Source organism: Phalangium opilio, unplaced genomic scaffold (genome assembly GCF_054372755.1).
Source record: "Phalangium opilio isolate 3A_F unplaced genomic scaffold, DU_Popi_V2 ptg000360l_1, whole genome shotgun sequence".
Classification (NCBI taxonomy): domain Eukaryota; kingdom Metazoa; phylum Arthropoda; class Arachnida; order Opiliones; family Phalangiidae; genus Phalangium; species Phalangium opilio.
The window spans coordinates 2,437,845-2,459,221 of record NW_028324230.1 but is presented as its reverse complement, the minus strand read 5'-3'; the positions used below and the strand labels follow the sequence as shown (position 1 = coordinate 2,459,221).

General features: G+C 38.2%; 7 non-coding genes and 60 pseudogenes across 7 annotated transcripts; all 67 read left to right on the top strand.

Annotated features, from left to right (window-relative positions):
* Nucleotides 1-106: 106 nt before the first annotated feature.
* On the top strand, nucleotides 107-209 carry LOC149598240 (5S ribosomal RNA; annotated as a pseudogene).
* A 121-nt stretch (nucleotides 210-330) lies between these two features.
* On the top strand, nucleotides 331-449 carry LOC149598239 (5S ribosomal RNA). The gene has a single exon (XR_016379107.1). It is a non-coding gene; the product is annotated as a 5S ribosomal RNA (ribosomal RNA).
* A 137-nt stretch (nucleotides 450-586) lies between these two features.
* Nucleotides 587-705, top strand: LOC149598238 (5S ribosomal RNA). The gene has a single exon (XR_016377904.1). It is a non-coding gene; the product is annotated as a 5S ribosomal RNA (ribosomal RNA).
* A 136-nt stretch (nucleotides 706-841) lies between these two features.
* Nucleotides 842-944, top strand: LOC149598237 (5S ribosomal RNA; annotated as a pseudogene).
* Nucleotides 945-1,066: 122 nt separating this feature from the next.
* Nucleotides 1,067-1,185, top strand: LOC149598236 (5S ribosomal RNA). Its single transcript, XR_016378267.1, has one exon. It is a non-coding gene; the product is annotated as a 5S ribosomal RNA (ribosomal RNA).
* A 136-nt stretch (nucleotides 1,186-1,321) lies between these two features.
* LOC149598235 (5S ribosomal RNA) lies at nucleotides 1,322-1,424 on the top strand (annotated as a pseudogene).
* Nucleotides 1,425-1,546: 122 nt separating this feature from the next.
* LOC149598234 (5S ribosomal RNA) lies at nucleotides 1,547-1,665 on the top strand (annotated as a pseudogene).
* A 136-nt stretch (nucleotides 1,666-1,801) lies between these two features.
* Nucleotides 1,802-1,904, top strand: LOC149598233 (5S ribosomal RNA; annotated as a pseudogene).
* A 122-nt stretch (nucleotides 1,905-2,026) lies between these two features.
* Nucleotides 2,027-2,129, top strand: LOC149598232 (5S ribosomal RNA; annotated as a pseudogene).
* A 122-nt stretch (nucleotides 2,130-2,251) lies between these two features.
* On the top strand, nucleotides 2,252-2,370 carry LOC149598231 (5S ribosomal RNA). Its single transcript, XR_016377893.1, has one exon. It is a non-coding gene; the product is annotated as a 5S ribosomal RNA (ribosomal RNA).
* Nucleotides 2,371-2,732: 362 nt separating this feature from the next.
* Nucleotides 2,733-2,835, top strand: LOC149598230 (5S ribosomal RNA; annotated as a pseudogene).
* Nucleotides 2,836-2,957: 122 nt separating this feature from the next.
* LOC149598229 (5S ribosomal RNA) lies at nucleotides 2,958-3,076 on the top strand. The gene has a single exon (XR_016377882.1). It is a non-coding gene; the product is annotated as a 5S ribosomal RNA (ribosomal RNA).
* A 361-nt stretch (nucleotides 3,077-3,437) lies between these two features.
* LOC149598228 (5S ribosomal RNA) lies at nucleotides 3,438-3,556 on the top strand. Its single transcript, XR_016379191.1, has one exon. It is a non-coding gene; the product is annotated as a 5S ribosomal RNA (ribosomal RNA).
* A 137-nt stretch (nucleotides 3,557-3,693) lies between these two features.
* On the top strand, nucleotides 3,694-3,812 carry LOC149598227 (5S ribosomal RNA). The gene has a single exon (XR_016379180.1). It is a non-coding gene; the product is annotated as a 5S ribosomal RNA (ribosomal RNA).
* Nucleotides 3,813-3,949: 137 nt separating this feature from the next.
* LOC149598226 (5S ribosomal RNA) lies at nucleotides 3,950-4,052 on the top strand (annotated as a pseudogene).
* A 122-nt stretch (nucleotides 4,053-4,174) lies between these two features.
* LOC149598225 (5S ribosomal RNA) lies at nucleotides 4,175-4,293 on the top strand (annotated as a pseudogene).
* A 361-nt stretch (nucleotides 4,294-4,654) lies between these two features.
* LOC149598224 (5S ribosomal RNA) lies at nucleotides 4,655-4,773 on the top strand (annotated as a pseudogene).
* A 137-nt stretch (nucleotides 4,774-4,910) lies between these two features.
* LOC149598223 (5S ribosomal RNA) lies at nucleotides 4,911-5,013 on the top strand (annotated as a pseudogene).
* A 377-nt stretch (nucleotides 5,014-5,390) lies between these two features.
* LOC149598222 (5S ribosomal RNA) lies at nucleotides 5,391-5,493 on the top strand (annotated as a pseudogene).
* A 122-nt stretch (nucleotides 5,494-5,615) lies between these two features.
* LOC149598221 (5S ribosomal RNA) lies at nucleotides 5,616-5,734 on the top strand (annotated as a pseudogene).
* Nucleotides 5,735-5,871: 137 nt separating this feature from the next.
* LOC149598220 (5S ribosomal RNA) lies at nucleotides 5,872-5,974 on the top strand (annotated as a pseudogene).
* Nucleotides 5,975-6,356: 382 nt separating this feature from the next.
* LOC149598219 (5S ribosomal RNA) lies at nucleotides 6,357-6,459 on the top strand (annotated as a pseudogene).
* Nucleotides 6,460-6,581: 122 nt separating this feature from the next.
* On the top strand, nucleotides 6,582-6,700 carry LOC149598218 (5S ribosomal RNA; annotated as a pseudogene).
* Nucleotides 6,701-6,837: 137 nt separating this feature from the next.
* LOC149598217 (5S ribosomal RNA) lies at nucleotides 6,838-6,940 on the top strand (annotated as a pseudogene).
* Nucleotides 6,941-7,317: 377 nt separating this feature from the next.
* Nucleotides 7,318-7,420, top strand: LOC149598216 (5S ribosomal RNA; annotated as a pseudogene).
* A 382-nt stretch (nucleotides 7,421-7,802) lies between these two features.
* LOC149598215 (5S ribosomal RNA) lies at nucleotides 7,803-7,905 on the top strand (annotated as a pseudogene).
* Nucleotides 7,906-8,027: 122 nt separating this feature from the next.
* LOC149598214 (5S ribosomal RNA) lies at nucleotides 8,028-8,146 on the top strand (annotated as a pseudogene).
* Nucleotides 8,147-8,283: 137 nt separating this feature from the next.
* LOC149598213 (5S ribosomal RNA) lies at nucleotides 8,284-8,386 on the top strand (annotated as a pseudogene).
* A 378-nt stretch (nucleotides 8,387-8,764) lies between these two features.
* On the top strand, nucleotides 8,765-8,867 carry LOC149598212 (5S ribosomal RNA; annotated as a pseudogene).
* A 122-nt stretch (nucleotides 8,868-8,989) lies between these two features.
* On the top strand, nucleotides 8,990-9,108 carry LOC149598211 (5S ribosomal RNA; annotated as a pseudogene).
* Nucleotides 9,109-9,245: 137 nt separating this feature from the next.
* On the top strand, nucleotides 9,246-9,348 carry LOC149598210 (5S ribosomal RNA; annotated as a pseudogene).
* A 378-nt stretch (nucleotides 9,349-9,726) lies between these two features.
* LOC149598209 (5S ribosomal RNA) lies at nucleotides 9,727-9,829 on the top strand (annotated as a pseudogene).
* A 122-nt stretch (nucleotides 9,830-9,951) lies between these two features.
* LOC149598208 (5S ribosomal RNA) lies at nucleotides 9,952-10,070 on the top strand (annotated as a pseudogene).
* Nucleotides 10,071-10,688: 618 nt separating this feature from the next.
* Nucleotides 10,689-10,791, top strand: LOC149598207 (5S ribosomal RNA; annotated as a pseudogene).
* A 122-nt stretch (nucleotides 10,792-10,913) lies between these two features.
* Nucleotides 10,914-11,032, top strand: LOC149598206 (5S ribosomal RNA; annotated as a pseudogene).
* A 611-nt stretch (nucleotides 11,033-11,643) lies between these two features.
* On the top strand, nucleotides 11,644-11,746 carry LOC149598205 (5S ribosomal RNA; annotated as a pseudogene).
* A 122-nt stretch (nucleotides 11,747-11,868) lies between these two features.
* Nucleotides 11,869-11,987, top strand: LOC149598204 (5S ribosomal RNA; annotated as a pseudogene).
* A 137-nt stretch (nucleotides 11,988-12,124) lies between these two features.
* Nucleotides 12,125-12,227, top strand: LOC149598203 (5S ribosomal RNA; annotated as a pseudogene).
* Nucleotides 12,228-12,350: 123 nt separating this feature from the next.
* Nucleotides 12,351-12,453, top strand: LOC149598202 (5S ribosomal RNA; annotated as a pseudogene).
* A 123-nt stretch (nucleotides 12,454-12,576) lies between these two features.
* On the top strand, nucleotides 12,577-12,695 carry LOC149598201 (5S ribosomal RNA; annotated as a pseudogene).
* A 363-nt stretch (nucleotides 12,696-13,058) lies between these two features.
* LOC149598200 (5S ribosomal RNA) lies at nucleotides 13,059-13,177 on the top strand (annotated as a pseudogene).
* A 137-nt stretch (nucleotides 13,178-13,314) lies between these two features.
* On the top strand, nucleotides 13,315-13,417 carry LOC149598199 (5S ribosomal RNA; annotated as a pseudogene).
* A 122-nt stretch (nucleotides 13,418-13,539) lies between these two features.
* Nucleotides 13,540-13,658, top strand: LOC149598198 (5S ribosomal RNA; annotated as a pseudogene).
* A 618-nt stretch (nucleotides 13,659-14,276) lies between these two features.
* On the top strand, nucleotides 14,277-14,379 carry LOC149598197 (5S ribosomal RNA; annotated as a pseudogene).
* Nucleotides 14,380-14,501: 122 nt separating this feature from the next.
* LOC149598196 (5S ribosomal RNA) lies at nucleotides 14,502-14,620 on the top strand (annotated as a pseudogene).
* Nucleotides 14,621-15,231: 611 nt separating this feature from the next.
* On the top strand, nucleotides 15,232-15,334 carry LOC149598195 (5S ribosomal RNA; annotated as a pseudogene).
* Nucleotides 15,335-15,456: 122 nt separating this feature from the next.
* LOC149598194 (5S ribosomal RNA) lies at nucleotides 15,457-15,575 on the top strand (annotated as a pseudogene).
* A 137-nt stretch (nucleotides 15,576-15,712) lies between these two features.
* Nucleotides 15,713-15,815, top strand: LOC149598193 (5S ribosomal RNA; annotated as a pseudogene).
* Nucleotides 15,816-15,938: 123 nt separating this feature from the next.
* LOC149598192 (5S ribosomal RNA) lies at nucleotides 15,939-16,041 on the top strand (annotated as a pseudogene).
* Nucleotides 16,042-16,164: 123 nt separating this feature from the next.
* Nucleotides 16,165-16,283, top strand: LOC149598191 (5S ribosomal RNA; annotated as a pseudogene).
* A 363-nt stretch (nucleotides 16,284-16,646) lies between these two features.
* On the top strand, nucleotides 16,647-16,765 carry LOC149598190 (5S ribosomal RNA; annotated as a pseudogene).
* A 137-nt stretch (nucleotides 16,766-16,902) lies between these two features.
* On the top strand, nucleotides 16,903-17,005 carry LOC149598189 (5S ribosomal RNA; annotated as a pseudogene).
* Nucleotides 17,006-17,127: 122 nt separating this feature from the next.
* LOC149598188 (5S ribosomal RNA) lies at nucleotides 17,128-17,246 on the top strand (annotated as a pseudogene).
* Nucleotides 17,247-17,382: 136 nt separating this feature from the next.
* On the top strand, nucleotides 17,383-17,485 carry LOC149598187 (5S ribosomal RNA; annotated as a pseudogene).
* A 123-nt stretch (nucleotides 17,486-17,608) lies between these two features.
* LOC149598186 (5S ribosomal RNA) lies at nucleotides 17,609-17,711 on the top strand (annotated as a pseudogene).
* Nucleotides 17,712-17,834: 123 nt separating this feature from the next.
* On the top strand, nucleotides 17,835-17,953 carry LOC149598185 (5S ribosomal RNA; annotated as a pseudogene).
* A 137-nt stretch (nucleotides 17,954-18,090) lies between these two features.
* On the top strand, nucleotides 18,091-18,193 carry LOC149598184 (5S ribosomal RNA; annotated as a pseudogene).
* Nucleotides 18,194-18,569: 376 nt separating this feature from the next.
* On the top strand, nucleotides 18,570-18,672 carry LOC149598183 (5S ribosomal RNA; annotated as a pseudogene).
* A 122-nt stretch (nucleotides 18,673-18,794) lies between these two features.
* Nucleotides 18,795-18,913, top strand: LOC149598182 (5S ribosomal RNA; annotated as a pseudogene).
* Nucleotides 18,914-19,050: 137 nt separating this feature from the next.
* LOC149598181 (5S ribosomal RNA) lies at nucleotides 19,051-19,153 on the top strand (annotated as a pseudogene).
* A 123-nt stretch (nucleotides 19,154-19,276) lies between these two features.
* LOC149598180 (5S ribosomal RNA) lies at nucleotides 19,277-19,379 on the top strand (annotated as a pseudogene).
* Nucleotides 19,380-19,502: 123 nt separating this feature from the next.
* Nucleotides 19,503-19,621, top strand: LOC149598179 (5S ribosomal RNA; annotated as a pseudogene).
* Nucleotides 19,622-19,758: 137 nt separating this feature from the next.
* LOC149598178 (5S ribosomal RNA) lies at nucleotides 19,759-19,861 on the top strand (annotated as a pseudogene).
* Nucleotides 19,862-20,237: 376 nt separating this feature from the next.
* Nucleotides 20,238-20,340, top strand: LOC149598177 (5S ribosomal RNA; annotated as a pseudogene).
* A 122-nt stretch (nucleotides 20,341-20,462) lies between these two features.
* On the top strand, nucleotides 20,463-20,581 carry LOC149598176 (5S ribosomal RNA; annotated as a pseudogene).
* A 137-nt stretch (nucleotides 20,582-20,718) lies between these two features.
* LOC149598175 (5S ribosomal RNA) lies at nucleotides 20,719-20,821 on the top strand (annotated as a pseudogene).
* Nucleotides 20,822-20,944: 123 nt separating this feature from the next.
* Nucleotides 20,945-21,063, top strand: LOC149598174 (5S ribosomal RNA; annotated as a pseudogene).
* Nucleotides 21,064-21,377: the final 314 nt, after the last annotated feature.

Sequence of the window (21,377 nt, the reverse complement as noted above, 5' to 3'; positions counted from 1 at the left end):
ATAGATATGAAAAAAGCAAACATATTTCCTTTTTGTTATTGTTTTAAAAAGTTGATGGTTAATTTGTCTCACTTAGTTTAAATTCGAATTATTATCTAGCACTCTCGGCAACGGCCATATCACGCTGAAGACACCGGTTCTCGTCCGATCACCGAAGTTAAGCAGCGTCGAGCGCAGTCAGTACTTGGAAACTCTGCGTGCCGTTGGCTTTTTCACTTTTATTTCCTCTTTTAAATTCCATCAGATATGAAAAAAGCAAACATATCTTCTTTTTGTTATTGTTTTATAAAGATGAAGGTTTTTAAATTCAAATGATTAAATAGCACTCTCGGCAACGGCTATATCACGCTGAAAACACCGGTTCTCGTCCGATCACCGAAGTTAAGCAGCGTCGAGCGCAGTCAGTACTTGGGAGGGAGACCACTTAGGAACACTGCGTGCCGTTGGCTTTTTCACTTTTTTTTCCTCTTTTAAATTCCAATAGATATGAAAAAAGCAAACATATTTTCTTTCTGTTATTGTTTTAAAAAGATGATGGTTAATTTGTCTCACTTAATTTAAATTCGAATTAATATCTAGCACTCTCGGCAACGGCCATATCACGCTGAAAACACCGGTTCTCGTCCGATCACCGAAGTTAAGCAGCGTCGAGCGCAGTCAGTACTTGGGAGGGAGACCACTTAGGAACACTGCGTGCCGTTGGCTTTTTCACTTTTTTTCCTCTTTTAAAATCCAATAGATATGAAAAAAGCAAACATATTTTCTTTTTGTTATTGTTTTAAAAAGATGATGGTTAATTTGTCTCACTTAATTTAAATTCGAATTATTATCTAGCACTCTCGGCAACGGCCATATCACGCTGAAGACACCGGTTCTCGTCCGATCACCGAAGTTAAGCAGCGTCGAGCGCATACAGTACTTGGGAATACTGCGTGCCGTTGGCTTTTTCACTTTTGTTTCCTCTTTTAAATTCCACCAGATATGAAAAAAGCGAACATATCTTCTTTTTCTTATTGATTTTTAAAGATGAAGGTTAATTAAATTCAAATTATTAAATAGCACTCTCGGCAACGGCCATATCACGCTGAAAAAACCGGTTCTCGTCCGATCACCGAAGTTAAGCAGCGTCGAGCGCAGTCAGTACTTGGGAGGGAGACCACTTAGGAACACTGCGTGCCGTTGGCTTTTTCACTTTTTTTCCTCTTTTAAAATCCAATAGATATGAAAAAAGCAAACATATTTTCTTTTTGTTATTGTTTTAAAAAGATGATGGTTAATTTGTCTCACTTAATTTAAATTCGAATTATTATCTAGCACTCTCGGCAACGGCCATATCACGCTGAAGACACCGGTTCTCGTCCGATCACCGAAGTTAAGCAGCGTCGAGCGCATACAGTACTTGGGAATACTGCGTGCCGTTGGCTTTTTCACTTTTGTTTCCTCTTTTAAATTCCACCAGATATGAAAAAAGCGAACATATCTTCTTTTTGTTATTGTTTTATAAAGATGAAAGTTAATTTAATTCAAATTATTAACTAGCACTCTCGGCAACGGCCATAACACGCTGAATACACCGGTTCTCGTCCGATCACCGAAGTTAAGCAGCGTCGAGCGAAGTCAGTACTTGGGAGGGAGACCACTTTGGAACAATGCGTGCCGTTGGCTTTTTCACTTTTTTTTCTCTTTTAAATTCCAATAGATATGAAAAAAGCAAACATATTTTCATTTTGTTATTGTTTTAAAAAGATGATGGTTAATTTGTCTCACTTAATTTAAATTCGAATTATTATCTAGCACTCTCGGCAACGGCCATATCACGCTGAAGACACCGGTTCTCGTCCGATCACCGAAGTTAAGCAGCGTCGAGCGCAGTCAGTACTTGGAAACTCTGCGTGCCGTTGGCTTTTTCACTTTTATTTCCCCTTTTAAATTCCATGAGATATGAAAAAAGCAAACATATCTTCTTTTTCTTATTGATTTATAAAGATGAAGGTTAATTAAATTCAAATTATTAACTAGCACTCTCGGCAACGGCCATATCACGCTGAAAACACCGGTTCTCGTCCGATCACCGAAGTTAAGCAGCGTCGAGCGCAGTCAGTACTTGGAAACTCTGCGTGCCGTTGGCTTTTTCACTTTTATTTCCCCTTTTAAATTCCATGAGATATGAAAAAAGCAAACATATCTTCTTTTTCTTATTGATTTATAAAGATGAAGGTTAATTAAATTCAAATTATTAAATAGCACTCTCGGCAACGGCCATATCACGCTGAAAACACCGGTTCTCGTCCGATCACCGAAGTTAAGCAGCGTCGAGCGCAGTCAGTACTTGGGAGGGAGACCACTTAGGAACACTGCGTGCCGTTGGCTTTTTCACTTTTTTTTCCTCTTTTAAATTCCAATAGATATGAAAAAACCAAACATATTTCCTTTTTGTTATTGTTTTAAAAAGATGATGGTTAATTTGTCTCACTTAGTTTAAATTCGAATTATTATCTAGCACTCTCGGCAACTGCCATATCACGCTGAAGACACCGGTTCTCGTCCGATCACCGAAGTTAAGCAGCGTCGAGCGCAGTCAGTACTTGGAAACTCTGCGTGCCGTTGGCTTTTTCACTTTTATTTCCCCTTTTAAATTCCATGAGATATGAAAAAAGCAAACATATCTTCTTTTTCTTATTGATTTATAAAGATGAAGGTTAATTAAATTCAAATTATTAAATAGCACTCTCGGCAACGGCCATATCACGCTGAAAACACCGGTTCTCGTCCGATCACCGAAGTTAAGCAGCGTCGAGCTTAGTCAGTACTTGGAAACTCTGCGTGCCGTTGGCTTTTTCACTTTTATTTCCCCTTTTAAATTCCATGAGATATGAAAAAAGCAAACATATCTTCTTTTTCTTATTGATTTATAAAGATGAAGGTTAATTAAATTCAAATTATTAAATAGCACTCTCGGCAACGGCCATATCACGCTGAAAACACCGGTTCTCGTCCGATCACCGAAGTTAAGCAGCGTCGAGCGCAGTCAGTACTTGGGAGGGAGACCACTTAGGAACACTGCGTGCCGTTGGCTTTTTCACTTTTTTTTCCTCTTTTAAATTCCAATAGATATGAAAAAAGCAAACATATTTCCTTTTTGTTATTGTTTTAAAAAGATGATGGTTAATTTGTCTCACTTAGTTTAAATTCGAATTATTATCTAGCACTCTCGGCAACTGCCATATCACGCTGAAAACACCGGTTCTCGTCCGATCACCGAAGTTAAGCAGCGTCGAACGCAGTCAGTACTTGGAAACTTTGCGTGCCGTTGGCTTTTTCACTTTTATTTCCTCTTTTAAATTCCATCAGATATGAAAAAAGCAAACATATCTTCTTTTTGTTATTGTTTTATAAAGATGAAGGTTTTTAAATTCAAATTATTAAATAGCACTCTCGGCAACGGCCATATCACGCTGAAAACACCGGTTCTCGTCCGATCACCGAAGTTAAGCAGCGTCGAGCGCAGTCAGTACTTGGGAGGGAGACCACTTAGGAACACTGCGTGCCGTTGGCTTTTTCACTTTTTTTTCCTCTTTTAAATTCCAATAGATATGAAAAAAGCAAACATATTTTCTTTCTGTTATTGTTTTAAAAAGATGATGGTTAATTTGTCTCACTTAATTTAAATTCGAATTATTATCTAGCAATCTCGGCAACGGCCATATCACGCTGAAAACACCGGTTCTCGTCCGATCACCGAAGTTAAGCAGCGTCGAGCGCAGTCAGTACTTGGGAGGGAGACCACTTAGGAACACTGCGTGCCGTTGGCTTTTTCACTTTTTTTTCCTTTTTTAAATTTTAATAGATATGAAAAAAGCAAACACGTTTTCTTTTTGTTATTGTTTTAAAATGATGAAGGTTAATTTGTCTCACTTAATTTAAATTCGAATTATTAACTAGCACTCTCGGCAACGGCCATATCACGCTGAAAACACCGGTTCACGTCCGATCACCGAAGTAAAGCAGCGTCGAGCGCATACAGTACTTGGGAATACTGCGTGCTGTTGGCTTTTTCACTTTTGTTTCCTCTTTTAAATTCCACCAGATATGAAAAAAGCAAACATATCTTCTTTTTGTTATTGTTTTATAAAGATGAAAGTTAATTTAATTCAAATTATTAACTAGCACTCTCGGCAACGGCCATAACACGCTGAATACACCGGTTCTCGTCCGATAACCGAAGTTAGGAAGCGTCGAGCGCAGTCAGTACTTGGGAGGGAGACCACTTAGGAACACTGCGTGCCGTTGGCTTTTTCACTTTTTTTTCCTCTTTTAAATTTTAATAGATATGAAAAAAGCAAACACGTTTTCTTTTTGTTATTGTTTTAAAATGATGAAGGTTAATTTGTCTCACTTAATTTAAATTCGAATTATTAACTAGCACTTTCGGCAACGGCCATATCACGCTGAAAACACCGGTTCACGTCCGATCACCGAAGTTAAGCAGCGTCGAGCGCATACAGTACTTAGGAATGCTGTGCCGTTTGCTTTTTCACTTTTGTTTCCTCTTTTAAATTCCACCAGATATGAAAAAAGCAAACATATCTTCTTTTTTGTTATTGTTTTATAAAGATGAATGTTAATTAAATTCAAATTATTAACTAGCACTCTCGGCAACGGCCATATCACGCTGAATACTCCGGTTCTCGTCCGATAACCGAGGTTAAGCAGCGTCGAGCGCAGTCACTACTTGGGAGGGAGACCACTTAGGAACACTGCGTGCCGTTGGCTTTTTCACTTTTTTTTCCTCTTTTAAATTTTAATAGATATGAAAAAAGCAAACACGTTTTCTTTTTGTTATTGTTTTAAAATGATGAAGGTTAACTTGTCTCACTTAATTTAAATTCGAATTATTAACTAGCACTCTCGGCAACGGCCATATCACGCTGAAAGCACCGGTTCACGTCCGATCACCGAAGTTAAGCAGCGTCGAGCGCATACAGTACTTGGGAATACTGCGTGCCGTTGGCTTTTTCACTTTTGTTTCCTCTTTCAAATTCCACCAGATATGAAAAAAGCAAACATATCTTCTTTTTGTTATTGTTTTATAAAGATGAAAGTTAATGAAATTCAAATTATTAACTAGCACTCTCGGCAACGGCCATATCACGCTGTATACACCGATTGTCGTCCCATAGCCGAAGTTAATCAGCGTCGAGCGCAGTCATTACTTGGGAGGGAGACCACTTAGGATCACTGCGTGACGTTGGCTTTTTCACTTTTTTTCCTCTTTTAAATTTTAATAGATATGTAAAAAGCAAACAGGTTTTCTTTTTGTTATTGTTTTAAAATGATGAAGGTTAATTTGTCTCACTTAATTTAAATTCGAATTATTAACTAGCACTCTCGGCAACGGCCATATCACGCTGAAAACACCGGTTCACGTCCGATCACCGAAGTTAAGCAGCGTCGAGCGCATACAGTACTTGGGAATACTGCGTGCCGTTGGCTTTTTCACTTTTGTTTCCTCTTTCAAATTCCACCAGATATGAAAAAAGCAAACATATCTTCTTTTTGTTATTGTTTTATAAAGATGAAAGTTAATTAAATTCAAATTATTAACTAGCATTCTCGGCAACGGCCATATCACGCTGAATACACCGGTTCTCGTCCGATAACCGAAGTTAAGCAGCGTCGAGCGCAGTCACTACTTGGGAGGGAGACCACTTAGGATCACTGCGTGCCGTTGGCTTTTTCACTTTTTTTTCCACTTTTAAATTTTAATAGATATGAAAAAAGCAAACACGTTTTCTTTTTGTTATTGTTTTAAAAAGATGAAGGTTAACTTGTCTCACTTAATTTAAATTCGAATTATTAACTAGCACTCTCGGCAACGGCCATATCACGCTGAAAACACCGGCTCACGTCCGATCACCGAAGTTAAGCAGCGTCGAGCGCATACAGTACTTGGGAATACTGCGTGCCGTTGGCTTTTTCACTTTTTTTTCCTCTTTCAAATTCCACCAGATATGAAAAAAGCAAACATATCTTCTTTTTGTTATTGTTTTATAAAGATGAAAGTTAATGAAATTCAAATTATTAACTAGCACTCTCGGCAACGGCCATATCATATCACGCTGAATACACCGATTCTCGTCCCATAGCCGAAGTTAATCAGCGTCGAGCGCAGTCATTACTTGGGAGGGAGACCACTTAGGATCACTGCGTGCCGTTGGCTTTTTCACTTTTTTTCCTCTTTTAAATTTTAATAGATATGTAAAAAGCAAACAGGTTTTCTTTTTTTTATTGTTTTAAAATGATGAAGGTTAATTTGTCTCACTTAATTTAAATTCGAATTATTAACTAGCACTCTCGGCAACGGCCATATCACGCTGAAAACACCGGTTCACGTCCGATCACCGAAGTTAAGCAGCGTCGAGCGCATACAGTTCTTGGGAATACTGCGTGCCGTTGGCTTTTTCACTTTTGTTTCCTCTTTCAAATTCCACCAGATATGAAAAAAGCAAACATATCTTCTTTTTGTTATTGTTTTATAAAGATGAAAGTTAATTAAATTCAAATTATTAACTAGCATTCTCGGCAACGGCCTTATCACGCTGAATACACCGGTTCTCGTCCGATAACCGAAGTTAAGCAGCGTCGAGCGCAGTCACTACTTGGGAGGGAGACCACTTAGGAACACTGCGTGCCGTTGGCTTTTTCACTTTTTTTTCCTCTATTAAATTTTAATATATATGAAAAAAGCAAACACGTTTTCTTTTTGTTATTGTTTTAAAATGATGAAGGTTAACTTGTCTCACTTAATTTAAATTCGAATTATTAACTAGCACTCTCGGCAACGGCCATATCACGCTGAAAACACCGGTTCACGTCCGATCACCGAAGTTAAGCAGCGTCGAGCGCATACAGTACTTGGGAATACTGCGTGCCGTTGGCTTTTTCACTTTTGTTTCCTCTTTCAAATTCCACCAGATATGAAAAAAGCAAACATATCTTCTTTTTGTTATTGTTTTATAAAGATGAAAGTTAATGAAATTCAAATTATTAACTAGCACTCTCGGCAACGGCCATATCACGCTGTATACACCGATTGTCGTCCCATAGCCGAAGTTAATCAGCGTCGAGCGCAGTCATTACTTGGGAGGGAGACCACTTAGGATCACTGCGTGACGTTGGCATTTTCACTTTTTTTCCTCTTTTAAATTTTAATAGATATGTAAAAAGCAAACAGGTTTTCTTTTTGTTATTGTTTTAAAATGATGAAGGTTAATTTGTCTCACTTAATTTAAATTCGAATTATTAACTAGCACTCTCGGCAACGGCCATATCACGCTGAAAACACCGGTTCACGTCCGATCACCGAAGTTAAGCAGCGTCGAGCGCATACAGTACTTGGGAATACTGCGTGCCGTTGGCTTTTTCACTTTTGTTTCCTCTTTCAAATTCCACCAGATATGAAAAAAGCAAACATATCTTCTTTTTGTTATTGTTTTATAAAGATGAAAGTTAATGAAATTCAAATTATTAACTAGCACTCTCGGCAACGGCCATATCATATCACGCTGAATACACCGATTCTCGTCCCATAGCCGAAGTTAATCAGCGTCGAGCGCAGTCATTACTTGGGAGGGAGACCACTTAGGATCACTGCGTGCCGTTGGCTTTTTCACTTTTTTTCCTCTTTTAAATTTTAATAGATATGTAAAAAGCAAACAGGTTTTCTTTTTTTTATTGTTTTAAAATGATGAAGGTTAATTTGTCTCACTTAATTTAAATTCGAATTATTAACTAGCACTCTCGGCAACGGCCATATCACGCTGAAAACACCGGTTCACGTCCGATCACCGAAGTTAAGCAGCGTCGAGCGCATACAGTTCTTGGGAATACTGCGTGCCGTTGGCTTTTTCACTTTTGTTTCCTCTTTCAAATTCCACCAGATATGAAAAAAGCAAACATATCTTCTTTTTGTTATTGTTTTATAAAGATGAAAGTTAATTAAATTCAAATTATTAACTAGCATTCTCGGCAACGGCCTTATCACGCTGAATACACCGGTTCTCGTCCGATAACCGAAGTTAAGCAGCGTCGAGCGCAGTCACTACTTGGGAGGGAGACCACTTAGGAACACTGCGTGCCGTTGGCTTTTTCACTTTTTTTTGCTCTTTTAAATTTTAATAGATATGAAAAAAGCAAACATGTTTTCTTTTTGTTATTGTTTTAAAATGATGAAGGTTAATTGGTCTCACTTAATTTAAATTCGAATTATTAACTAGCACTTTCGGCAACGGCCATATCACGCTGAAAGCACCGGTTCACGTCCGATCACCGAAGTTAAGCAGCGTCGAGCGCATACAGTACTTGGGAATACTGCGTGCCGTTTGCTTTTTCACTTTTGTTTCCTCTTTCAAATTCCACCAGATATGAAAAAAGCAAACATATCTTCTTTTTGTTATTGTTTTATAAAGATGAAAGTTAATGAAATTCAAATTATTAACTAGCACTCTCGGCAACGGCCATATCACGCTGAATACACCGATTCTCGTCCCATAGCCGAAGTTAAGCAGCGTCGAGCGCAGTCATTACTTGGGAGGGAGACCACTTAGGATCACTGCGTGCCGTTGGCTTTTTCACTTTTTTTTCCTCTTTTAAATTTTAATAGATATGTAAAAAGCAAACAGGTTTTCTTTTTGTTATTGTATTAAAATGATGAAGGTTAATTTGTCTCACTTAATTTAAATTCGAATTATTAACTAGCACTCTCGGCAACGGCCATATCACGCTGAAAACACCGGTTCACGTCCGATCACCGAAGTTAAGCAGCGTCGAGCGCATACAGTACTTGGGAATACTGCGCGCCGTTGGCTTTTTCACTTTTGTTTCCTCTTTCAAATTCCACCAGATATGAAAAAAGCAAACATATCTTCTTTTTGTTATTGTTTTATAAAGATGAAAGTTAATTAAATTCAAATTATTAACTAGCATTCTCGGCAACGGCCATATCACGCTGAATACACCGGTTCTCGTCCGATAACCGAAGTTAAGCAGCGTCGAGCGCAGTCACTACTTGGGAGGGAGACCACTTAGGAACACTGCGTGCCGTTGGCTTTTTCTTTTTTTTTTGCTCTTTTAAATTTTAATAGATATGAAAAAAGCAAACATGTTTTCTTTTTGTTATTGTTTTAAAATGATGAAGGTTAATTTGTCTCACTTAATTTAAATTCGAATTATTAACTAGCACTTTCGGCAACGGCCATATCACGCTGAAAGCACCGGTTCACGTCCGATCACCGAAGTTAAGCAGCGTCGAGCGCATACAGTACTTGGGAATACTGCGTGCCGTTTGCTTTTTCACTTTTGTTTCCTCTTTCAAATTCCACCAGATATGAAAAAAGCAAACATATCTTCTTTTTGTTATTGTTTTATAAAGATGAAAGTTAATGAAATTCAAATTATTAACTAGCACTCTCGGCAACGGCCATATCACGCTGAATACACCGATTCTCGTCCCATAGCCGAAGTTAAGCAGCGTCGAGCGCAGTCATTACTTGGGAGGGAGACCACTTAGGATCACTGCGTGCCGTTGGCTTTTTCACTTTTTTTTCCTCTTTTAAATTTTAATAGATATGTAAAAAGCAAACAGGTTTTCTTTTTGTTATTGTATTAAAATGATGAAGGTTAATTTGTCTCACTTAATTTAAATTCGAATTATTAACTAGCACTCTCGGCAACGGCCATATCACGCTGAAAACACCGGTTCACGTCCGATCACCGAAGTTAAGCAGCGTCGAGCGCATACAGTACTTGGGAATACTGCGCGCCGTTGGCTTTTTCACTTTTGTTTCCTCTTTCAAATTCCACCAGATATGAAAAAAGCAAACATATCTTCTTTTTGTTATTGTTTTATAAAGATGAAAGTTAATTAAATTCAAATTATTAACTAGCATTCTCGGCAACGGCCATATCACGCTGAATACACCGGTTCTCGTCCGATAACCGAAGTTAAGCAGCGTCGAGCGCAGTCACTACTTGGGAGGGAGACCACTTAGGAACACTGCGTGCCGTTGGCTTTTTCTTTTTTTTTTGCTCTTTTAAATTTTAATAGATATGAAAAAAGCAAACATGTTTTCTTTTTGTTATTGTTTTAAAATGATGAAGGTTAATTTGTCTCACTTAATTTAAATTCGAATTATTAACTAGCACTTTCGGCAACGGCCATATCACGCTGAAAGCACCGGTTCACGTCCGATCACCGAAGTTAAGCAGCGTCGAGCGCATACGGTACTTGGGAATACTGCGTGCCGTTTGCTTTTTCACTTTTGTTTCCTCTTTCAAATTCCACCAGATATGAAAAAAGCAAACATATCTTCTTTTTGTTATTGTTTTATAAAGATGAAAGTTAATGAAATTCAAATTATTAACTAGCACTCTCGGCAACGGCCATATCACGCTGAATACACCGATTCTCGTCCCATAGCCGAAGTTAAGCAGCGTCGAGCGCAGTCATTACTTGGGAGGGAGACAACTTAGGATCACTGCGTGCCGTTGGCTTTTTCACTTTTTTTTCCTCTTTTAAATTTTAATAGATATGTAAAAAGCAAACAGGTTTTCTTTTTGTTATTGTTTTAAAATGATGAAGGTTAATTTGTCTCACTTAATTTAAATTCGAATTATTAACTAGCACTCTTGGCAACGGCCATATCACGCTGAAAACACCGGTTCACGTCCGATCACCGAAGTTAAGCAGCGTCGAGCGCATACAGTACTTGGGAATACTGCGTGCCGTTGGCTTTTTCACTTTTGTTTCCTCTTTCAAATTCCACCAGATATGAAAAAAGCAAACATATCTTCTTTTTGTTATTGTTTTATAAAGATGAAAGTTAATTAAATTCAAATTATTAACTAGCATTCTCGGCAACGGCCATATCACGCTGAATACACCGGTTCTCGTCCGATAACCGAAGTTAAGCAGCGTCGAGCGCAGTCACTACTAGGGAGGGAGACCACTTAGGAACACTGCGTGCCGTTGGCTTTTTCACTTTTTTTTGCTCTTTTAAATTTTAATAGATATGAAAAAAGCAAACATGTTTTCTTTTTGTTATTGTTTTAAAATGATGAAGGTTAATTTGTCTCACTTAATTTAAATTCGAACTAGCACTTTCGGCAACGGCCATATCACGCTGAAAGCACCGGTTCACGTCCGATCACCGAAGTTAAGCAGCGTCGAGCGCATACTGTACTTGGGAATACTGCGTGCCGTTTGCTTTTTCACTTTTGTTTCCTCTTTCAAATTCCACCAGATATGAAAAAAGCAAACATATCTTCTTTTTGTTATTGTTTTATAAAGATGAAAGTTAATGAAATTCAAATTATTAACTAGCACTCTCGGCAACGGCCATATCACGCTGAATACACCGATTCTCGTCCCATAGCCGAAGTTAAGCAGCGTCGAGCGCAGTCATTACTTGGGAGGGAGACCACTTAGGATCACTGCGTGCCGTTGGCTTTTTCACTTTTTTTCCCTCTTTTAAATTTTAATAGATATGTAAAAAGCAAACAGGTTTTCTTTTTGTTATTGTTTTAAAATGATGAAGGTTAATTTGTCTCACTTAATTTAAATTCGAATTATTAACTAGCACTCTCGGCAACGGCCATATCACGCTGAAAACACCGGTTCACGTCCGATCACCGAAGTTAAGCAGCGTCGAGCGCATACAGTACTTGGGAATACTGCGTGCCGTTGGCTTTTTCACTTTTGTTTCCTCTTTCAAATTCCACCAGATATGAAAAAAGCATACATATCTTCTTTTTGTTATTGTTTTATAAAGATGAAAGTTAATTAAATTCAAATTATTAACTAGCATTCTCGGCAACGGCCATATCACGCTGATTACACCGGTTCTCGTCCGATAACCGAAGTTAAGCAGCGTCGAGCGCAGTCACTACTTGGGAGAGAGACCACTTAGGAACACTGCGTGCCGTTGGCTTTTTCACTTTTTTTTGCTCTTTTAAATTTTAATAGATATGAAAAAAGCAAACATGTTTTCTTTATGTTATTGTTTTAAAATGATGAAGGTTAATTTGTCTCACTTAATTTAAATTCGAATTATTAACTAGCACTTTCGGCAACGGCCATATCACGCTGAAAGCACCGGTTCACGTCCGATCACCGAAGTTAAGCAGCGTCGAGCGCATACAGTACTTGGGAATACTGCGTGCCGTTTGCTTTTTCACTTTTGTTTCCTCTTTTAAATTCCACCAGATATGAAAAAAGCAAACATATCTTCTTTTTTGTTATTGTTTTATAAAGATGAATGTTAATTAAATTCAAATTATTAACTAGCACTCTCGGCAACGGCCATATCACGCTGAAAGCACCGGTTCACGTCCGATCACCGAAGTTAAGCAGCGTCGAGCGCATACAGTACTTGGGAATACTGCGTGCCGTTTGCTTTTTCACTTTTGTTTCCTCTTTTAAATTCCACCAGATATGAAAAAAGCAAACATATCTTCTTTTTTGTTATTGTTTTATAAAGATGAAAGTTAATTAAATTCAAATTATTAACTAGCACTCTCGGCAACGGCCATATCACGCTGAATACACCGGTTCTCGTCCGATAACCGAAGTTAAGCAGCGTCGAGCGCAGTCACTACTTGGGAGGGAGACCACTTAGGAACACTGCGTGCCGTTGGCTTTTTCACTTTTCTTTCCTCTTTTAAATTTTAATAGATATGAAAAAAGCAAACATGTTTTCTTTTTGTTATTGTTTTAAAATGATGAAGGTTAATTTGTCTCACTTAATTTAAATTCGAATTATTAACTAGCACTTTCGGCAACGGCCATATCACGCTGAAAACACTGGTTCACGTCCGATCACCGAAGTTAAGCAGCGTCGAGCGCATACAGTACTTGGGAATACTGCGAGCCGTTTGCTTTTTCACTTTTGTTTCCTCTTTTAAATTCCACCAGATATGAAAAAAGCAAACATATCTTCTTTTTTGTTATTGTTTTATCAAGATGAAAGTTAATTAAATTCAAATTATTAACTAGCACTCTCGGCAACGGCCATATCACGCTGAATACTCCGGTTCTCGTCCGATAACCGAAGTTAAGCAGCGTCGAGCGCAGTCACTACTTGGGAGGGAGACCACTTAGGAACACTGCGTGCCGTTGGCTTTTTCACTTTTTTTTCCTCTTTCAAATTTTAATAGATATGAAAAAAGCAAACACGTTTTCTTTTTGTTATTGTTTTAAAATGATGAAGGTTAATTTGTCTCACTTAATTTAAATTCGAATTATTAACTAGCACTCTCGGCAACGGCCATATCACGCTGAAAACACCGGTTCACGTCCGATCACCGAAGTTAAGCAGCGTCGAGCGCATACAGTACTTGGGAATACTGCGCGCCGTTGGCTTTTTCACTTTTGTTTCCTCTTTCAAATTCCACCAGATATGAAAAAAGCAAACATATCTTCTTTTTGTTATTGTTTTATAAAGATGAAAGTTAATTAAATTCAAATTATTAACTAGCATTCTCGGCAACGGCCATATCACGCTGAATACACCGGTTCTCGTCCGATAACCGAAGTTAAGCAGCGTCGAGCGCAGTCACTACTTGGGAGGGAGACCACTTAGGAACACTGCGTGCCGTTGGCTTTTTCTTTTTTTTTTGCTCTTTTAAATTTTAATAGATATGAAAAAAGCAAACATGTTTTCTTTTTGTTATTGTTTTAAAATGATGAAGGTTAATTTGTCTCACTTAATTTAAATTCGAATTATTAACTAGCACTTTCGGCAACGGCCATATCACGCTGAAAGCACCGGTTCACGTCCGATCACCGAAGTTAAGCAGCGTCGAGCGCATACGGTACTTGGGAATACTGCGTGCCGTTTGCTTTTTCACTTTTGTTTCCTCTTTCAAATTCCACCAGATATGAAAAAAGCAAACATATCTTCTTTTTGTTATTGTTTTATAAAGATGAAAGTTAATGAAATTCAAATTATTAACTAGCACTCTCGGCAACGGCCATATCACGCTGAATACACCGATTCTCGTCCCATAGCCGAAGTTAAGCAGCGTCGAGCGCAGTCATTACTTGGGAGGGAGACAACTTAGGATCACTGCGTGCCGTTGGCTTTTTCACTTTTTTTTCCTCTTTTAAATTTTAATAGATATGTAAAAAGCAAACAGGTTTTCTTTTTGTTATTGTTTTAAAATGATGAAGGTTAATTTGTCTCACTTAATTTAAATTCGAATTATTAACTAGCACTCTTGGCAACGGCCATATCACGCTGAAAACACCGGTTCACGTCCGATCACCGAAGTTAAGCAGCGTCGAGCGCATACAGTACTTGGGAATACTGCGTGCCGTTGGCTTTTTCACTTTTGTTTCCTCTTTCAAATTCCACCAGATATGAAAAAAGCAAACATATCTTCTTTTTGTTATTGTTTTATAAAGATGAAAGTTAATTAAATTCAAATTATTAACTAGCATTCTCGGCAACGGCCATATCACGCTGAATACACCGGTTCTCGTCCGATAACCGAAGTTAAGCAGCGTCGAGCGCAGTCACTACTAGGGAGGGAGACCACTTAGGAACACTGCGTGCCGTTGGCTTTTTCACTTTTTTTTGCTCTTTTAAATTTTAATAGATATGAAAAAAGCAAACATGTTTTCTTTTTGTTATTGTTTTAAAATGATGAAGGTTAATTTGTCTCACTTAATTTAAATTCGAACTAGCACTTTCGGCAACGGCCATATCACGCTGAAAGCACCGGTTCACGTCCGATCACCGAAGTTAAGCAGCGTCGAGCGCATACTGTACTTGGGAATACTGCGTGCCGTTTGCTTTTTCACTTTTGTTTCCTCTTTCAAATTCCACCAGATATGAAAAAAGCAAACATATCTTCTTTTTGTTATTGTTTTATAAAGATGAAAGTTAATGAAATTCAAATTATTAACTAGCACTCTCGGCAACGGCCATATCACGCTGAATACACCGATTCTCGTCCCATAGCCGAAGTTAAGCAGCGTCGAGCGCAGTCATTACTTGGGAGGGAGACCACTTAGGATCACTGCGTGCCGTTGGCTTTTTCACTTTTTTTCCCTCTTTTAAATTTTAATAGATATGTAAAAAGCAAACAGGTTTTCTTTTTGTTATTGTTTTAAAATGATGAAGGTTAATTTGTCTCACTTAATTTAAATTCGAATTATTAACTAGCACTCTCGGCAACGGCCATATCACGCTGAAAACACCGGTTCACGTCCGATCACCGAAGTTAAGCAGCGTCGAGCGCATACAGTACTTGGGAATACTGCGTGCCGTTGGCTTTTTCACTTTTGTTTCCTCTTTCAAATTCCACCAGATATGAAAAAAGCATACATATCTTCTTTTTGTTATTGTTTTATAAAGATGAAAGTTAATTAAATTCAAATTATTAACTAGCATTCTCGGCAACGGCCATATCACGCTGATTACACCGGTTCTCGTCCGATAACCGAAGTTAAGCAGCGTCGAGCGCAGTCACTACTTGGGAGAGAGACCACTTAGGAACACTGCGTGCCGTTGGCTTTTTCACTTTTTTTTGCTCTTTTAAATTTTAATAGATATGAAAAAAGCAAACATGTTTTCTTTATGTTATTGTTTTAAAATGATGAAGGTTAATTTGTCTCACTTAATTTAAATTCGAATTATTAACTAGCACTTTCGGCAACGGCCATATCACGCTGAAAGCACCGGTTCACGTCCGATCACCGAAGTTAAGCAGCGTCGAGCGCATACAGTACTTGGGAATACTGCGTGCCGTTTGCTTTTTCACTTTTGTTTCCTCTTTTAAATTCCACCAGATATGAAAAAAGCAAACATATCTTCTTTTTTGTTATTGTTTTATAAAGATGAATGTTAATTAAATTCAAATTATTAACTAGCACTCTCGGCAACGGCCATATCACGCTGAAAGCACCGGTTCACGTCCGATCACCGAAGTTAAGCAGCGTCGAGCGCATACAGTACTTGGGAATACTGCGTGCCGTTTGCTTTTTCACTTTTGTTTCCTCTTTTAAATTCCACCAGATATGAAAAAAGCAAACATATCTTCTTTTTTGTTATTGTTTTATAAAGATGAAAGTTAATTAAATTCAAATTATTAACTAGCACTCTCGGCAACGGCCATATCACGCTGAATACACCGGTTCTCGTCCGATAACCGAAGTTAAGCAGCGTCGAGCGCAGTCACTACTTGGGAGGGAGACCACTTAGGAACACTGCGTGCCGTTGGCTTTTTCACTTTTCTTTCCTCTTTTAAATTTTAATAGATATGAAAAAAGCAAACATGTTTTCTTTTTGTTATTGTTTTAAAATGATGAAGGTTAATTTGTCTCACTTAATTTAAATTCGAATTATTAACTAGCACTTTCGGCAACGGCCATATCACGCTGAAAACACTGGTTCACGTCCGATCACCGAAGTTAAGCAGCGTCGAGCGCATACAGTACTTGGGAATACTGCGAGCCGTTTGCTTTTTCACTTTTGTTTCCTCTTTTAAATTCCACCAGATATGAAAAAAGCAAACATATCTTCTTTTTTGTTATTGTTTTATCAAGATGAAAGTTAATTAAATTCAAATTATTAACTAGCACTCTCGGCAACGGCCATATCACGCTGAATACTCCGGTTCTCGTCCGATAACCGAAGTTAAGCAGCGTCGAGCGCAGTCACTACTTGGGAGGGAGACCACTTAGGAACACTGCGTGCCGTTGGCTTTTTCACTTTTTTTTCCTCTTTCAAATTTTAATAGATATGAAAAAAGCAAACACGTTTTCTTTTTGTTATTGTTTTAAAATGATGAAGGTTAATTTGTCTCACTTAATTTAAATTCGAATTATTAACTAGCACTCTCGGCAACGGCCATATCACGCTGAAAACACCGGTTCACGTCCGATCACCGAAGTTAAGCAGCGTCGAGCGCATACAGTACTTGGGAATACTGCGTGCCGTTGGCTTTTTCACTTTTGTTTCCTCTTTCAAATTCCACCAGATATGAAAAAAGCAAACATATCTTCTTTTTGTTATTGTTTTATAAAGATGAAAGTTAATTAAATTCAAATTATTAACTAGCATTCTCGGAAACGGCCATATCACGCTGAATACACCGGTTCTCGTCCGATAACCGAAGTTAAGCAGCGTCGAGCGCAGTCACTACTTGGGAGGGAGACCACTTAGGAACACTGCGTGCCGTTGGCTTTTTCACTTTTTTTGCTCTTTTAAATTTTAATAGATATGAAAAAAGCAAACATGTTTTCTTTTTGTTATTGTTTTAAAATGATGAAGGTTAATTTGTCTCACTTAATTTAAATTCGAATTATTAACTAGCACTTTCGGCAACGGCCATATCACGCTGAAAGCACCGGTTCACGTCCGATCACCGAAGTTAAGCAGCGTCGAGCGCATACAGTACTTGGGAATACTGCGTGCCGTTTGCTTTTTCACTTTTGTTTCCTCTTTTAAATTCCACCAGATATGAAAAAAGCAAACATATCTTCTTTTTTGTTATTGTTTTATAAAGATGAATGTTAATTAAATTCAAATTATTAACTAGCACTCTCGGCAACGGCCATATCACGCTGAAAGCACCGGTTCACGTCCGATCACCGAAGTTAAGCAGCGTCGAGCGCATACAGTACTTGGGAATACTACGTGCCGTTTGCTTTTTCACTTTTGTTTCCTCTTTTAAATTCCACCAGATATGAAAAAAGCAAACATATCTTCTTTTTTGTTATTGTTTTATAAAGATGAATGTTAATTAAATTCAAATTATTAACTAGCACTCTCGGCAACGGCCATATCACGCTGAATACTCCGGTTCTCGTCCGATAACCGAGGTTAAGCAGCGTCGAGCGCAGTCACTACTTGGGAGGGAGACCACTTAGGAACACTGCGTGCCGTTGGCTTTTTCACTTTTTTTTCCTCTTTTAAATTTTAATAGATATGAAAAAAGCAAACACGTTTTCTTTTTGTTATTGTTTTAAAATGATGAAGGTTAACTTGTCTCACTTAATTTAAATTCGAATTATTAACTAGCACTCTCGGCAACGGCCATATTACGCTGAAAACACCGGTTCACGTCCGATCACCGAAGTTAAGCAGCGTCGAGCGCATACAGTACTTGGGAATACTGCGTGCCGTTGGCTTTTTCACTTTTGTTTCCTCTTTCAAATTCCACCAGATATGAAAAAAGCAAACATATCTTCTTTTTGTTATTGTTTTATAAAGATGAAAGTTAATGAAATTCAAATTATTAACTAGCACTCTCGGCAACGGCCATATCACGCTGAATACACCGATTCTCGTCCCATAGCCGAAGTTAAGCAGCGTCGAGCGCAGTCATTACTTGGAAGGGAGACCACTTAGGATCACTGCGTGCCGTTGGCTTTTTCACTTTTTTTCTCTTTTAAATTTTAATAGATATGTAAAAAGCAAACAGGTTTTCTTTTTGTTATTGTTTTAAAATGATGAAGGTTAATTTGTCTCACTTAATTTAAATTCGAATTATTAACTAGCACTCTCGGCAACGGCCATATCACGCTGAAAACACCGGTTCACGTCCGATCACCGAAGTTAAGCAGCGTCGAGCGCATACAGTACTTGGGAATACTGCGTGCCGTTGGCTTTTTCACTTTTGTTTCCTCTTTCAAATTCCACCAGATATGAAAAAAGCAAACATATCTTCTTTTTGTTATTGTTTTATAAAGATGAAAGTTAATTAAATTCAAATTATTAACTAGCATTCTCGGCAACGGCCATATCACGCTGAATACACCGGTTCTCGTCCGATAACCGAAGTTAAGCAGCGTCGAGCGCAGTCATTACTTGGGAGGGAGACCACTTAGGAACACTGCGTGCCGTTGGCTTTTTCACTTTTTTTTCCTCTTTTAAATTTTAATAGATATGAAAAAAGCAAACATGTTTTCTTTTTGTTATTGTTTTAAAATGATGAAGGTTAATTTGTCTCACTTAATTTAAATTCGAATTATTAACTAGCACTTTCGGCAACGGCCATATCACGCTGAAAGCACCGGTTCACGTCCGATCACCGAAGTTAAGCAGCGTCGAGCGCATACAGTACTTGGGAATACTGCGTGCCGTTTGCTTTTTCACTTTTGTTTCCTCTTTTAAATTCCACCAGATATGAAAAAAGCAAACATATCTTCTTTTTTGTTATTGTTTTATAAAGATGAATGTTAATTAAATTCAAATTATTAACTAGCACTCTCGGCAACGGCCATATCACGCTGAAAGCACCGGTTCACGTCCGATCACCGAAGTTAAGCAGCGTCGAGCGCATACAGTACTTGGGAATACTACGTGCCGTTTGCTTTTTCACTTTTGTTTCCTCTTTTAAATTCCACCAGATATGAAAAAAGCAAACATATCTTCTTTTTTGTTATTGTTTTATAAAGATGAATGTTAATTAAATTCAAATTATTAACTAGCACTCTCGGCAACGGCCATATCACGCTGAATACTCCGGTTCTCGTCCGATAACCGAGGTTAAGCAGCGTCGAGCGCAGTCACTACTTGGGAGGGAGACCACTTAGGAACACTGCGTGCCGTTGGCTTTTTCACTTTTTTTTCCTCTTTTAAATTTTAATAGATATGAAAAAAGCAAACACGTTTTCTTTTTGTTATTGTTTTAAAATGATGAAGGTTAACTTGTCTCACTTAATTTAAATTCGAATTATTAACTAGCACTCTCGGCAACGGCCATATTACGCTGAAAACACCGGTTCACGTCCGATCACCGAAGTTAAGCAGCGTCGAGCGCATACAGTACTTGGGAATACTGCGTGCCGTTGGCTTTTTCACTTTTGTTTCCTCTTTCAAATTCCACCAGATATGAAAAAAGCAAACATATCTTCTTTTTGTTATTGTTTTATAAAGATGAAAGTTAATGAAATTCAAATTATTAACTAGCACTCTCGGCAACGGCCATATCACGCTGAATACACCGATTCTCGTCCCATAGCCGAAGTTAAGCAGCGTCGAGCGCAGTCATTACTTGGAAGGGAGACCACTTAGGATCACTGCGTGCCGTTGGCTTTTTCACTTTTTTTCTCTTTTAAATTTTAATAGATATGTAAAAAGCAAACAGGTTTTCTTTTTGTTATTGTTTTAAAATGATGAAGGTTAATTTGTCTCACTTAATTTAAATTCGAATTATTAACTAGCACTCTCGGCAACGGCCATATCACGCTGAAAACACCGGTTCACGTCCGATCACCGAAGTTAAGCAGCGTCGAGCGCATACAGTACTTGGGAATACTGCGTGCCGTTGGCTTTTTCACTTTTGTTTCCTCTTTCAAATTCCACCAGATATGAAAAAAGCAAACATATCTTCTTTTTGTTATTGTTTTATAAAGATGAAAGTTAATTAAATTCAAATTATTAACTAGCATTCTCGGCAACGGCCATATCACGCTGAATACACCGGTTCTCGTCCGATAACCGAAGTTAAGCAGCGTCGAGCGCAGTCATTACTTGGGAGGGAGACCACTTAGGAACACTGCGTGCCGTTGGCTTTTTCACTTTTTTTTCCTCTTTTAAATTTTAATAGATATGAAAAAAGCAAACATGTTTTCTTTTTGTTATTGTTTTAAAATGATGAAGGTTAATTTGTCTCACTTAATTTAAATTCGAATTATTAACTAGCACTTTCGGCAACGGCCATATCACGCTGAAAGCACCGGTTCACGTCCGATCACCGAAGTTAAGCAGCGTCGAGCGCATACAGTACTTGGGAATACTGCGTGCCGTTTGCTTTTTCACTTTTGTTTCCTCTTTTAAATTCCACCAGATATGAAAAAAGCAAACATATCTTCTTTTTTGTTATTGTTTTATAAAGATGAAAGTTAATTAAATTCAAATTATTAACTAGCACTCTCGGCAACGGCCATATCACGCTGAATACTCCGGTTCTCGTCCGATAACCGAGGTTAAGCAGCGTCGTGCGCAGTCACTACTTGGGAGGGAGACCACTTAGGAACACTGCGTGCCGTTGGCTTTTTCACATTTTTTTCCTCTTTTAAATTTTAATAGATATGAAAAAAGCGAACACGTTTTCTTTTTGTTATTGTTTTAAAATGATGAAGGTTAATTTGTCTCACTTAATTTAAATTCGAATTATTAACTAGCACTCTCGGCAACGGCCATATCACGCTAAAAACACCGGTTCACGTCCGATCACCGAAGTTAAGCAGCGTCCAGCGCATACAGTACTTGGGAATACTGCGTGCCGTTGGCTTTTTCACTTTTGTTTCCTCTTTCAAATTCCACCAGATATGAAAAAAGCAAACATATCTTCTTTTTTGTTATTGT